This window comes from Ursus arctos, unplaced genomic scaffold, assembly GCF_023065955.2.
Source record: "Ursus arctos isolate Adak ecotype North America unplaced genomic scaffold, UrsArc2.0 scaffold_15, whole genome shotgun sequence".
Classification (NCBI taxonomy): domain Eukaryota; kingdom Metazoa; phylum Chordata; class Mammalia; order Carnivora; family Ursidae; genus Ursus; species Ursus arctos.
Window position 1 is genome coordinate 45,992,736 of NW_026622819.1, and position 13,131 is coordinate 46,005,866.

At 43.7% G+C, this 13,131-nt stretch overlaps 1 protein-coding gene and 1 long non-coding RNA gene across 3 annotated transcripts in view; one reads left to right on the forward strand and one right to left on the reverse strand.

The window, feature by feature from the left end:
• SGCD (sarcoglycan delta) overlaps positions 1–13,131 on the forward strand; it is a 910,180-nt gene that overhangs the window by 870,612 nt on the left and 26,437 nt on the right. The window lies entirely within an intron of this gene.
• LOC113264010 (uncharacterized) overlaps positions 1–13,131 on the reverse strand; it is a 193,141-nt gene that overhangs the window by 41,788 nt on the left and 138,222 nt on the right. Inside the window, exons 2-4 of the long non-coding RNA XR_007191186.2 lie at positions 9,302–9,389; positions 6,367–6,420; positions 4,306–4,401 (exon numbers count right to left, since the gene is read on the reverse strand). This is a non-coding gene — a long non-coding RNA (uncharacterized LOC113264010). The remainder of the gene's footprint in view (positions 1–4,305; positions 4,402–6,366; positions 6,421–9,301; positions 9,390–13,131) is intronic.

A 13,131-nucleotide genomic window follows, 5' to 3' on the forward strand; every position in this document is an offset into this window, starting at 1 on the left:
TCACAGCTATCCCCTTAAGGTCTCTAAGGAAGGTAGGGAGTGGGGAATAGATGGATAGATACAGTGAGGAGACCCGATGAGGCTAGGCCCTAGGCACCCAGGACAAGGGCGAGCAAAGGACCATGTTATTGCAAATTTTTGTTTCCAAACCCCACATTGGATCACAGTTGAGTCACAAGATCCCTGAATTCAAAGGGTCCCTTTGAATTCCTTTTTCCCAGAGTCCTCCCTAGAGAGAAACACTCTCCAAGGGAGGGGGGCTCTGTGTTACAGCTCCAGCCGCAATGATTCCACGTGTTTCGGCCCCTACTCTGGTCATGCTGGAAGCTCTGCCCCCTGACTTCTCTGTGAGGCGGACTGAAGAGAGGCAGAGCTTTGAGGTACCACATTCGTATCTATTACTTTTCTCAAAGCCTTTCAGTGAACAGTCACCAAGCATTAATTCAACACATATTTATTGAACATGAAGTAGCCAGTAGAAGCTACAGACCTTAAAGCTAATAAACAGATGTCAGGTAAGTAATAGGAAAAGCTAGCAGGATGGTGAGCACCGGGGGAGAAGCCTATCGTGAGTGGTGGTCAGGGGAGCCCTCTAATCCACTGGCGTTTTGAACAGGCACCGGGAGCAAGCCCTGTGTGTGTTGGGGTGGGGGCAGGTGAGGTCCACCCACAGAAAACAGAGTCCAAAGGCCCTGTGTGGCTGCATGCTTTTGTCTGTTCAGGGAGGAGAGGCAGCGAGGGGCCAGGTGCTCGGAGGCATTCTGGAGGGTTGTAAAACCTGGGGCTTTTACTCTAGCTGACATGCTTACCCCTTGGGGGTTTGAAGCCACACCGTGAAATGAGGGCTGTATGCTGCCGCAGAAAGGTACCTTGGGCCTATAAGGCCGGCATTCCAAGGATTGCTTTAGCCCAGATGTGCGACCGCCTTTAAAAAATATTTGGCTCCTGTAAAAAGACAGACTGTGAAGGGCAGGGAGGAAAGCCAAACCAGGTGAAGACGCTCTTGTGCAATCCAGAGAGGATAAGATGGGGACATGGCCAGATTGGTAGCACTAGGCGTTTCGAGGAGAGCTTGGATTCCAAATATATATTGAAAGCAGAGGGCGCCTGGGTGGCTCAGGTCATAATCTCAGGGTCCTGCCCACATCAGGCTCCCCACTCAGTGGGGAATCGGTTTCTCCCTCTGCCCCGCCCCCCTGCTCACTGTCTCTCAAAAATAAATATACGCAGCATCTCCTGATGGAGTAGTGTGTGAGTGTAAGAAAGAGAAAGGAATTAATTAGTGATGAGCCCAGTGATTATGGCTGGAAAAACAAGGTTGCGTCAACAGAGATGGGGAAGGCTGCAGGAAGGGAACGACCTAGGGGCCAAGGAACAGGAGTAAGGAGTTTCGGTTGAATGGCTTATGTTTGAGATGTCTGTGGCTACCCGGGTGGAGAAATTCAGTAGGCAGATACACAAGCCTGGAGTTGAGGATAGAGGCCTAAGCGGGAGAGTCCACTCAGATTTGGTGAGCAGGCCAGGACACTGGTTAAAATCATCTGGGTGGTGAGTCTTGAGGTCAGAGAGAAGAGGAGAAACTGCCAATGAGATAAGAAAGGAATGAGAGAGAGGTCGTGAAAGCCAAGTGTTGGAACATTCATGAAGGAGGGAGGGTGGATCAGTGTCAAATACAGTTGAGAGAATGATTACTGAGCCTGAGACTGGAGCACTGACTTTGATGGCGATGGAGGAAGCATAAATAATTATTTTAGGAGTTTTGATATCAGAGGGAGAGAAATTAAGCAGCAAGTTTGTATGCTAATGAAATGATGCATGACAAAGGAAAATTCATGCTACAGAGAAGGAGAAAGAATAGCAAGACGATTTAGTTAAGTAGGGGCGAGATCTTAAGTTCAGGGTTCAGCCCTGGGAGCAGGGAGAGTCCATGCACAGTGAAAGCAGGAAAGACAAAGTATGTGAGTACAGACGGAGGTTAGGTGGGTGGTGGGAACACAGGGAAGGTCCCTGCTGATGGTTGTCGTCTTATTAGTGAAAGTCATTAGCAAAGAAAAAGACTCTGTCTTTTGGTTCCAGTGTTTCCCATGCTGGACTCCTGAAGGAACAGGAGCCATTGATCACAAAAGTAATAGGCATCTGAAAAATAGGAGTGATTGATCATGGAAGCAATTGATTGATTATTTATTTTGAGAATATCTGTATAATCCTTATAAGCCCTGAGTCCATGATTGATAGCTTATTCCTAGAGCAGAATCACACTGGAAAGGCAAGGGTAATTGGGAAGGAATTCCACAATGGGGAACCGGTCTCACAGTCTACACCATCATACATCACCCCCACGAGACAGCTAATCCACACTTGTCTCCAGCCCACTGCCAATACTGCAGTCTACAGAGTGGTCAATCCTTCTCCACCCCTCTCTGTCTGGTTTTTATTAGCTATGACAAATTCTGTTGGGGGAGGGAACAGGATGGAAGAGAGAATCTAAGCAGGCGAGGCCAAGTTTATTTTGGAGCAGACCTGGGGAGGAGGGAAACCTGTGAACACTCACATTAATAAGTTTTGTCTTGTCACAACTATAATCAAAGCCTTGATGACAGTGTTGTCATAAAATCTATACAGCCACTACTCTGGGCTTTGGGTTCATTCTGGTTCCTGGGCTACAAGCTCAGAATTCACCACAATAAATTCTTCTGTGGCTGTTCAGCTCCCCTTATCATACTGTGTTTTATTACCTCTTCCCAAGCTTAACATGCAACATGTACTCCACACCAAATCTAGAATCTCAGAGAAGGAAGTGTGGAGGTCATCGTATCCAATGGTACATCCAGTTCTGGAATTATTCTTGTCACTGCCCTGACAACTAGCCATTCGGACTTTATAAACAACCTCAGCTGTAGGCCTCACCACATCATAAGGCAGCCCGTTCCATAAATGGAACGTTTTATGTTACAACAAACTAAATCTCTCCCTTCCACTTCTGCCCCTTATTCCCCGACTAACCTCCGGGGCTATACAGAACAAACACATTCTATCGCCTTTTGACAGAGAACCAGCCATCTTGTTTCTTCCACCTTGCCCACTAAAGGTCCAGTCAGCTTCTGAATCACAAATACATCCACATTCAGAGTGAAAGCTTTTTGCATAGTCCTTACCTGTTAGTAAATTAAACATTAAAGAAACAATATTTGTAGTGGAGTTCGAAATAGCCCTTTGCTTAGAAAGGATTAAAAGTTCCTTGAAAGCCAGCACTATCCAATCAAATGGAAAAAGATTAGAGCTGGATGAAATTATATTTTTAAACACTCCATCTCCCCAAAGTGTGAAACGGAAGGCACACCATGATGATCTGAAATTGAGAGGCAAGATGGGAGTCATTCACGTTCATCCCACTGGACTGTAACCTCAGTCCTTCTTCCTTCCCATATTTATCCAGTGCCTGCAGATTCCCATCTATGAGCTAGGTATTAGGGGTTCAACAGTGAGCATCTTTCTTCACTTCTACTCAACAAATGTTGGTTTGGGACCCACACGTTTCTTGCACCATCCTCCCAAAGGGATATAGCAGTGAACAAAACAGGTAAAAAATCCCTCCCCTTTTCACCTAATATATATAAAATCATAGTAGTTACAAACAGAAATAAGAGAAGATTCAAGATGCTGCATCAGTCCGTAATAGGGAACTGAGCTAGTCCCATGACTGTAGAAGCCTCTCCTGAGGAAGGAATGTGGAGTTGGGCTCTTACGATGTGTTGGAGGAGGTCCCTGGCAGAGGAGCACACTGGTAAGCAGTCTTTGGAGAGGAGCGTGGCATGTGTGAGAGCTGGAAGGAAGGTGGTGTGGAAGAACAAGGTCAGAAATGAAACTTGAGAGTTAAGAAGTATCCAGATAATATGGCCCACTGATCCTTGCATTAAGAATTTCCATCTTTAGCCTCCAAGCAGTGAGGATCCACTGAAAGTGTTTCAAGACAGGTGTGTATGTTTGTGTATAACATGATCTAGTTTCTATTTAGAAGAGAGCACTCTCCTTGCAATGTAGAGAATGGGTTGGAGGGAACCAAGGTGAAGACAGAAAACTATACAATGGTCCACAGGAAAGATTTTAGGGACTTGGACCAGGATGATAGCAACAGGTTTGAAATAAGAGGACAGATTTCAAGAGATCTAGAAAATAAAACCAGTGGGTATCCTGTGATTTGAATTTGGAAGTCAAGAGAAAACACGATGGCTGTGTAATCCCTCAGCAGGCCTACCTCTGGACCCCTCGCCAGTCATTTATCATGGAAGATAACCAACAGCTTACCTCCAGGCACTGGTCATTGGTACAGGACTGAATGTAGCGCTCCGGTAGGAGGCTTCACCACTACTATGAAACTTCTGGATAGGGAGCAGGATGGACCTGTAGCACAGGAAAATATCATAACTGGATGTTAATCTAGGTGATAAGGTTTGCTAAAAATCTTTTTCAAATAGGTAAATTAATTGTGCTAGAGTTTTAGAGTGATGATATTTAGAGGGTATAAGTCCCCATTTGGGGCTTTCTGCACCCTGGTGGGACCTCACCCTGAACAGAGAGAACCAGGTACCAGCTCAAGCCATCCTCTGGGGGCGTCTGGAGAGACTTGAGAAATCTCTCTTCTTAAACATCCTCCAGCTTGAGACCTTGCTGAGAATGTGTCCTTTGTACGTATCTCAGTAAACTATAACTTCCTGAAGATTCATATGCTAGGGTGCTCATTTTTACTAAGCCTTTCACAGAGCACGCTGCAGGACTTCTGCAATGTCAGGAAAGGATGCTAGCCGGTGACTAAGAATGGTGGTGCCACTCACCCTCACCAGGATAGTGAGCACCGTAAGAGAACCAGACTTGGGGAGGAAATACCATGCTTAAAACTGGGGACTTGTTGAGTCTGGATGTCTGGGATGAAACACAATAATGGAAGGGCTTATAAACAATATATGTCTGGAGTTCTAAGGAATTTTCCAGCATGGTGATGCCACGAATGATAGGGTATCTCAGGGAAGGGTCAAGCTTGATCGAGGAGTACTGCATATTGGAAGCATGGTCTTATAAAACCATTTATCCAAGGAAGACTGGGCTAAGACTAATAGATGGTCTTAGAACCCCTGGAGCATCTTAGCATAGAATCAGTTGGTTATTAAGAAGTCTATTCCAGGCAGGTTATGGAAATGTATTAGAAAGAAACAGGGGTATCAGAATTAAAAGGCGGTTGAGCCTGATAGTTTCCACATATGGCCCACAGCAGAGATCGTGGGAGCAGACAGAGGCAGGCCTGACCAAGGGACTAATGTGTTTGCAACACAGCATAATTAATCATCTTCCAATCTTTGAAGAAAAAAAAAAACACCTTTCTGCTTTATAATCAGCTCTTAATTATCTTGATGGTTTATTAATTTGCATATCCATATCTCTCTTTGGTTAATTATTAATCTTACACTTTGTCTACTCTATTTTCTGTCACTGACCTGGCATCTACTAAAATCCAGTACTAGATCTTAAGATTTTCTTTTCAAATTTCCATCCTCTCCCTAGAGTTTCCACTTCTCGGTTGTATTTATGTCCATGTTTGTGTTTGATTTTGTTTTCTAAGCGTTATCTTCCTGCAGCACATCTTCACGATGGCTATGCTTAGAAGTTCTGAAAATACCTAAATTCTTCAGACATATTTGCATCCTATTTCTTTTTCGGAGACCTTGCCTGTCACAGTGATTGTGAGGGGCAAACCTCATCCCAGAAGAAGTGCCCACTAAGATGTTCATCTTCCCTGAGAGTACCACAGGCCAGCGCCTTCGCTCCACCCCATTCCCATCCCTGCTTCTCATGCTTAGTCAAGGGCAACATGAAGACGTAAATCTAGATGTCATCTCCCTCCACACTAACCCCCGAACCTGTCTGACCACTTTCCATCTTGTCCGTCACCCCTTGCGCCATTTTCTCTCGGCCTGAAATCAGAGGGTCTCTCTACACACAGTCCTAGCACGTTGCTCCCTATTTATCCACCTTGAGAGGACGGATTCCATCCTCTTTTCCTTGGTCCAAAAGGTCTTGATGGTCTTTCCTCACCTCCTCAACCTATCTTTCACTTCTACCCATCCCCACCCTTCTCTCCAAAGTCCCTGTGCTTCCTCCACCTTGAGAAGTCTTCCTTCCAATATCCTCTTTCTCCTTGCGAGACTTTTCTAACGTACTCCCCACCCACAGCTCATGTCTTCCACCTCATTCTATGTCTCTGACAGTAAACGCTTTCTGCTTTCCAATCGTGAGTGTTCAGGAGACGTAGTATAATGAGCACCGACTTGAGAACCAGAGTGCTGAGGTTCAAATCCAAGTTTTGCTACTTACCTAGCTGTATGGACGTCGGCAAGTTACTTAACCTTTCTGTGCCTCAGTTTCCTCCTGTACAAAAGAGGAAAAGTGATTAAAAAGTACCTTACGATATTCTCAATACACTGCATCAGGCATAGTGAGGCCTCAATAAAGAGGTTGACAAAACAGTGTCAGCATTTTGTTATTTCCCTGGATGTCCTAAATTCATTTTTTTAAAGATTTTATTTATTTAGAGTGTGTGTGTGTGCAAGTGTGGGGAGGGGCAAAGGGAGAGAGAATCTCAAGCAGACTCCATGCAGAGCTGGACACTGGGCTCCATCTCACAACTCTGAGATCATGACCTGAGCCAAAATCCAGAGTTGGATGCTTAACCAACTGAGACACCCCCGCCCCCAGAAACTGTGAATTTAGATTTAGGTTTGAATCTCATCTCTGCTACTTACCTATGTGTTCTATAATAGAAATCTTTTCTTCACATATAAAGTGGGAATAAACTAACAAACATGTATAAATTACTCATCACTGTGTAAACAGGGAAGGTAATCAACGTATTTCCTTTTATAAATCACCGTCCATGTTTTACACAAGTTTCCTTTCAATGGAAAATATAGAAGGAAGGTTGAGGAAAGAAGAACAGGTAGAGGTTTTCTCTGTCTCATGAATATTTAATCGTTTGATGAAAGAGCTAACCTCTTTGAACTCTCGACATGGGCCAGGCATGAAGTATCTTACATTCAAATCCCCCAAATCCTATGAGGTCAGTACAAGCATCATCCTCATAGAGCAGATGGTGAACCAAAGCTTGGGGAAGTTTTTAAAACCCAAAAAGTGAAGAGAAACGAGGAAGAATGACTTCATGGCGAATCCCAGTTTTGAAACCAACAGTGACGTGGTGTTGCAGATTGAGAAGGCAGTGATCCCGACGACGAGGCTAAAAGGTTTCCTCTGCTGGAAAACCGGGCTTCTCACGGTGATGGGACTTTCTTCCTGCTCGCCTCTGAATTCCTTACTAAAATAAAACCCCGTTCAGGTCAAAGTTATTGCAAGAGGTAGAGGCACTTCATAGGCTTGGTACTGGTGGAAGCCCAGTTCTTCTTCATCAGGAGCCCCAGAGAAAGCCCTTTGAAACAGTGGCTGACATTTCCCTGCAGCAGTTACTCATTTGTTCGCCCAGCAGTTGCTTCAGAGCACTATTTTGCCAATGTCACTGTGTACAGCGGCTCTAGGACTTCTTGCCTGGTTATCCCAGAGTTCAACCCCATGAATAAACATGCTCCAAACTCAGCTGGCTTGCAGAAACATCCCTTTTGTAGAAGATTTGCACCCTAAGTGTTGGAAATTACCTGCTGATGAATGTCATCTAACCCAGAGAACTGTATTGCAATGAGGTTCAGGATTTATCGATAAATAGGATAATAATCCTCTATCTTTGTTTACATCAGTAATTAATGTAGTTCAGGAGGGAGCCCTTGAAACCTTGTATAAGCAAGATTCATCCCCACTGGAATAGATTACAGCCATATGTCACCACTCAAAAGGTAATTGGAACATTTCATTAGAAAGTAATTGGAAAAAAAGATTTGTTTTAACGCCTTGTAATCTTGATAAATACCATTGTTATCAGAGATATCTGCATCATGTAAAAAATCTGCTTTACATCAAAATATGGTATATACTATAGATCTTTCTTGGGTTTTTCTGAGAAGCTTTCACTTTGTAAAGAAAAGCACATTATACCATGATCGTTCCTTTGAGAACAAGATCTTCTGTTTATGGCCACATGCCTTTACTATTCTCATGCTTTGCCTTGCAACAAGACCCTGGTTTATTCTATCTTTCTCAAATGAAAATCTCTCACGTGTGTGAACAGAAATGTTTGGAGCAAAGCCCTTAAGAGACCACAATTCTGGGCTGTGAGGTCTATCACTTTGGCTAAATGGAGATGATGCTAGGACAAATATCTTAGGATTGTAGCAAGCATTAAATGGGATGAAACACAAAGGATTTAAGCCAACACTTGGACTGCAAGAAGCACTCCATGAATATTATAAATAGTACTCCTCTCATCTCTGCAGTGTCTTCCTACCCTGCCACTCTTAAGGAAAGATTCAGAGTTCTAGGGTGAGCTTTTATTTAAATTGCATGGTAAAAGAAATAAATGTAAAAGCATTTTTTGTCTTCATTTTCATTTGTTAAGTTGACAAACACAGGAGAAGAGAGAAATGCACAGCAGTCTCACCACCAGGTGTATCACTGCTAACATGGCCTTCCACCCCCCTCACCCCCTGCACTGCGGGCTCTGAAGTAAAACCAGATCAAGACTCATTGCCAGAGTTGTGTAACTTTGTGAGCTTCTGTATAGTTCAAAACCATTTAGTTCTGCAACAAACCAAGATGAAGGGCAGAAAAATCCCAAAAGGCCATAGGCCGATTGAAATTAAATCATACTTTTAACAGGGAACCAATTGAAATACCAAAGCAATGGCAGAAGAGAAGTATGGAAGCACTTTCATCCTGTATCTCCACTAATCAACCAGGCCTCAGAGCTTTTCTTCTCCCACGTTCACAACCCTACCGTGGTAGAATAGGCCACACCTCTGCTGAGCACTAAATGAACATATACTTTTTGGTAACAGCTCTATAAAACTTCTATTAGAATCAGCCTTACCGAGGTGCCTGGGTGGCGCAGTTGGTTAAGCATCTGCCTTTGGCTCAGGTCATGATCCCAGGGGCCTGCTCAGTGGGGAGTCTGCTTCTCCCCTTGCCCTCCCTGCAACTTGTGCTCTCTCTCCCTCTTTTAAAATAAGTAAAACCTTAAAAAAGAAAAGCAGCATCAACCTTACCTTCCTTTTGTAGATGAGTAAGTTGAGGCTCAGAGAAGCGGAGCGCTTATCCAAGATCACACAGCCATTGAGTGGAATGTCAGACCCCAGAATGTGTGTTTACTTACTCTGCTTTATTCCGGCACAATGCTTCTCCAGTCAGGAGACAGAAGGCCATGGGACAAACTTGACACATCTTCCCGGAGAATGTTTTGCCTAGAGATTTTAAGGGAGAGGTCAAGAAATTTAACTAATGATGAATTAAATCATATAACTTTTTAAGCTGACTACAAAAGGCTTCCAAGAAACACTGGCCTTTCAGTGGGTCCCATGTCCCACAGGAATTTATTCATCTGCTACAAGAATTGCTAATTCCATGGAAGGTTTTGAGAAAGATCCTTGGAAGCCAGGCAGTCCTGGTTACCGGAGGCTCACCTCTGTGAGTCAGAGACTGGGTGGCCTTGGCTAACCTCATCTCTTCTTCACTAGAGATGTGACCGCATACGGCACAGGATGCCCTGAGATTCCCTGGACCGTGGGAAAGTCCAAAAACATAGGTTCTCTATGTGATAGAGAAGTAGTAGAGTCTTGTTACTCTAACATTTGCTCATTCTTGGTAAATAGAGGCAGTCTTAAGTTCTGGTAATAGATCTGTGTTTGGAATATCCACTTTGCAGCTTCCTCCTAACATTGTTCCGATCAGCACAGTGCCTAGTGCATAGGACGTATGCAGTAATTTTTAGCCATAATTTTTTATTAAATAGCTTTGAACTTGAATGAAATGTTATTCATATGTGAGGCAGCTCACCTATTTTGGGTCCCCCAGACAGGGATTCCTATACAGCACATAAACAAACAGAGGCAGAGTATCCTTCAGGATGTCTCTGAGTGTCTCCATTAAGAGCGGACACAAATCGTCATCACCCCTTGACTCAGAGGATCTCTTGCTTGAGAATCTTATGGCAGACAATACATTCTTTTGCTATTAATCCTTCAAAATCTGTATACCAATGAGAAACATGATTTGTTTTTAGGACTGGGACAAGTACACTTTCATTCGCTGGTCTAACCCTCTCACTGTATACAGGAGAGCGAGTTAGTGGTGAACCTGGTAACAAGAATCCACTCCTGGTCCAGTGCTCCTTCTGGAGCTGAACTGACTTCAAAACTAGAAATTTCATTTCAAGGGGAAGTCTAATAAATAACCTGTGTTAATTCCTTAATTTTCATTTCTAATTACAACAGTTGACAGCCTAGCTCTGTTACCCACGGAGTCAGGTTAGTTGCATGGGTCATTAAATGTTCTGAGAGCATTGGGTCATATTGGGAAGACTTGAGAAGTGAGAGTGTGGAAATGTACATCATTTCTTTGATATTCCAATCAATTATTTAGTTTCTATCTCTCATGAGGAAGAATCTCTCATTGGGAAGAATGCGAGGACCCAGGAAGAACTGTGGAGAGAGTTCCAATGAAACGGGCAGTTATGATGGCTGCGGTTTCCAATGCAGTCACCCTGGATACCCCAGCTTCTGAGAAATACGATTCGCTACACAATCCAAGCTTCTAATCACCGTTCGGAAGCCCCTGGTAGACTACTAAGGCGCAGTATTTGTGATCAGTTTTCCCCCAGCAAAAGTCACTGCTAGATTCTACAGATTTTGTCAAGATTTTCCCTTCTCAAAGTTATTGACATTTTAGTAAATCTTGTAACAGTCAGAAACATACCGTGGAGGAAGAATGGACTTATTCAGCCACCTGCCTCTGAATGTCTTGGATTTAAATTACCCTTGGCATGCAGGCTTTTTGCCAAGTCTGTGATATTGCCACTGTGTAAACCAGGAGGCCTCTTGTGGACGGTGAAACGTGAAGAACGCCAGAGGCAGTTAGAGATGGGGAAGAAAAGCAATCGCCCATCCTAACCAGGTTAGGAGGGAATGAATAGGTGTGACGGAATTTTTATCTGGATGACTGCAGTAAGAAAACTATCACTTGTCACCAGTGTCTGTGTACCGTATACTTGACTAAGGCATCACCTACATTTCCACATTGCAGCTTCATAACAGTCCTTTTAGAGAGAGATTGTTATCCCTACTGAATGCCTCAAAAACACTCTGCCCAAGACCAAACATCCAGCAGATGATGGTGCTTGGACTTAAATCCTGGTGCTGAATCTCAGGCTTTAAACTACTATATGGAGTATATATTATATTCCTTCCCAAGAGACTTAGATGAATATATTTCAGGGTGTGTGTTGGGGGGGGGGGAGCTGTGGCCCTCCTAGAAAATCTAAAAGGTAACTTATTACAAGGGGCAAAATGTGGCCCAAACAGCACAAATACAGAATGAGGTGGTTACCAGCAAAATGGGTCACACACTGAGGGGTGTTTTTTTTTCTGGTCTAAACTCAGTCGGAGATAACACTAAGGTGACCACATATTGTAATGTCATTAGACTGCACTAAGTGGTCCAGGATCATACCGAGAAGGTAAGGGGAGAGGCTGGTTCTTTTGGTCCTGGACCTTGCTCACCATATAACAGGAGCTCTCTATTCGATGATAAGTAACAGAATCTAAGAGGGACATCCATTCAACAAGTTATTGAACAACAGGCAGTGTCCTTGGTGCTAGACCTCAATCTAGTGGAATTACTGCCCTCACAGGGCTTATTCTAGAGGAAAAGATTAAATCAAATAAATTATTACAAATTGTGTTCAGTGGCATGAAGGAATGTCACTGAGTGATAGAAGGGGTCAGGGAAGGCCTCTTTAAAGAAGCGGTATTTATTTAAGAGAAACCAGAGCTACCACGAGGAAGATTAGAGGAGGGAGCTGGTGGGCCTCCCATCCACTCCAGGCAGCAGGACCAGGAGGGTTGCTCTGTAGACTCCCTGGAGCACCTGCTGAAGATTTGCTTTAGCCCAGATAAAGAAAACCTCAGGCTAACTAGGGTGCTTGTCTTTATAAATTTGGATATTAACGTATGAAAGTGCCAGATTACGTAGCCAATTACAGAATGAGACTTCGACCCAGTAGGTGGAACTACTTCTCAGCAATCAGAACCGTGGAATATTATAAAACCTACTGGCTAGGAATCAGGGAGCCTGGATTTGATAGGCAAGTCTTTAGGCACATGGTCTGGACCATGATATTTAACCTCTCTGAAGCTCCATGGCTTTCTTTCTCAAATGGGGCTGGTAACTGAATACCAGATGGAACAAAATGAAAAGAATGAAAAGCACCCAATGTGCAGGGCATGTGATATGCATTCACTGATGGTACGTGAATCTAAATCTGTCCCTGGAACAGGACACTGGGCTTTCACTCGAGGCCTCTGAGGTTCCTATGAATCATACTGTACAAAAGCTTAACTCAAAAATACAGGATGAATCACAAGGGTTGCAGGAGAAATGAGGTCAGGAGGAGCATTTTGCATTGTTTTTCTTAGACAGCAAGAGCAGGGGAAGGGGCAAAGGGAAAGGGACAGGCGGAGTCCCTGCTGAGTGAGGATCCTGACCACATGGGGCTCCATCCCAGGACCCCAAGATCACAACCTGAGCCGAAGTCAGACACTTACCCAACGGAGCCACCCAGGCGCCCCACATTTTTAAGCTAAAAACTGAAAGAGCCATAGTGTTAAACATGATGTTAACCAATACCATGCTCTAAAAGTTGTCTGGCATCAAAATGTTACTCAGCATTACTTTACTTTAAATATTCTCAATATACTTTAAACATACTGGTCCATTATACTGATAGAAGCCAAGTTCACCAAACTGTTGGTTCATTAGTGTTTATCAAACACACAAGTAAAATATGAGAGCAATTTTTAAAGCACTTTTCTTGAAGTAGGAATTCAGCTTTGAGCTCTTGAAGATTTCAGAGAGCCAGTGAACTTAAGATCAATGAGGAAATTGATCAAGAAATATACACACTCCTTGAGCAAAGAATCCCACTGATTT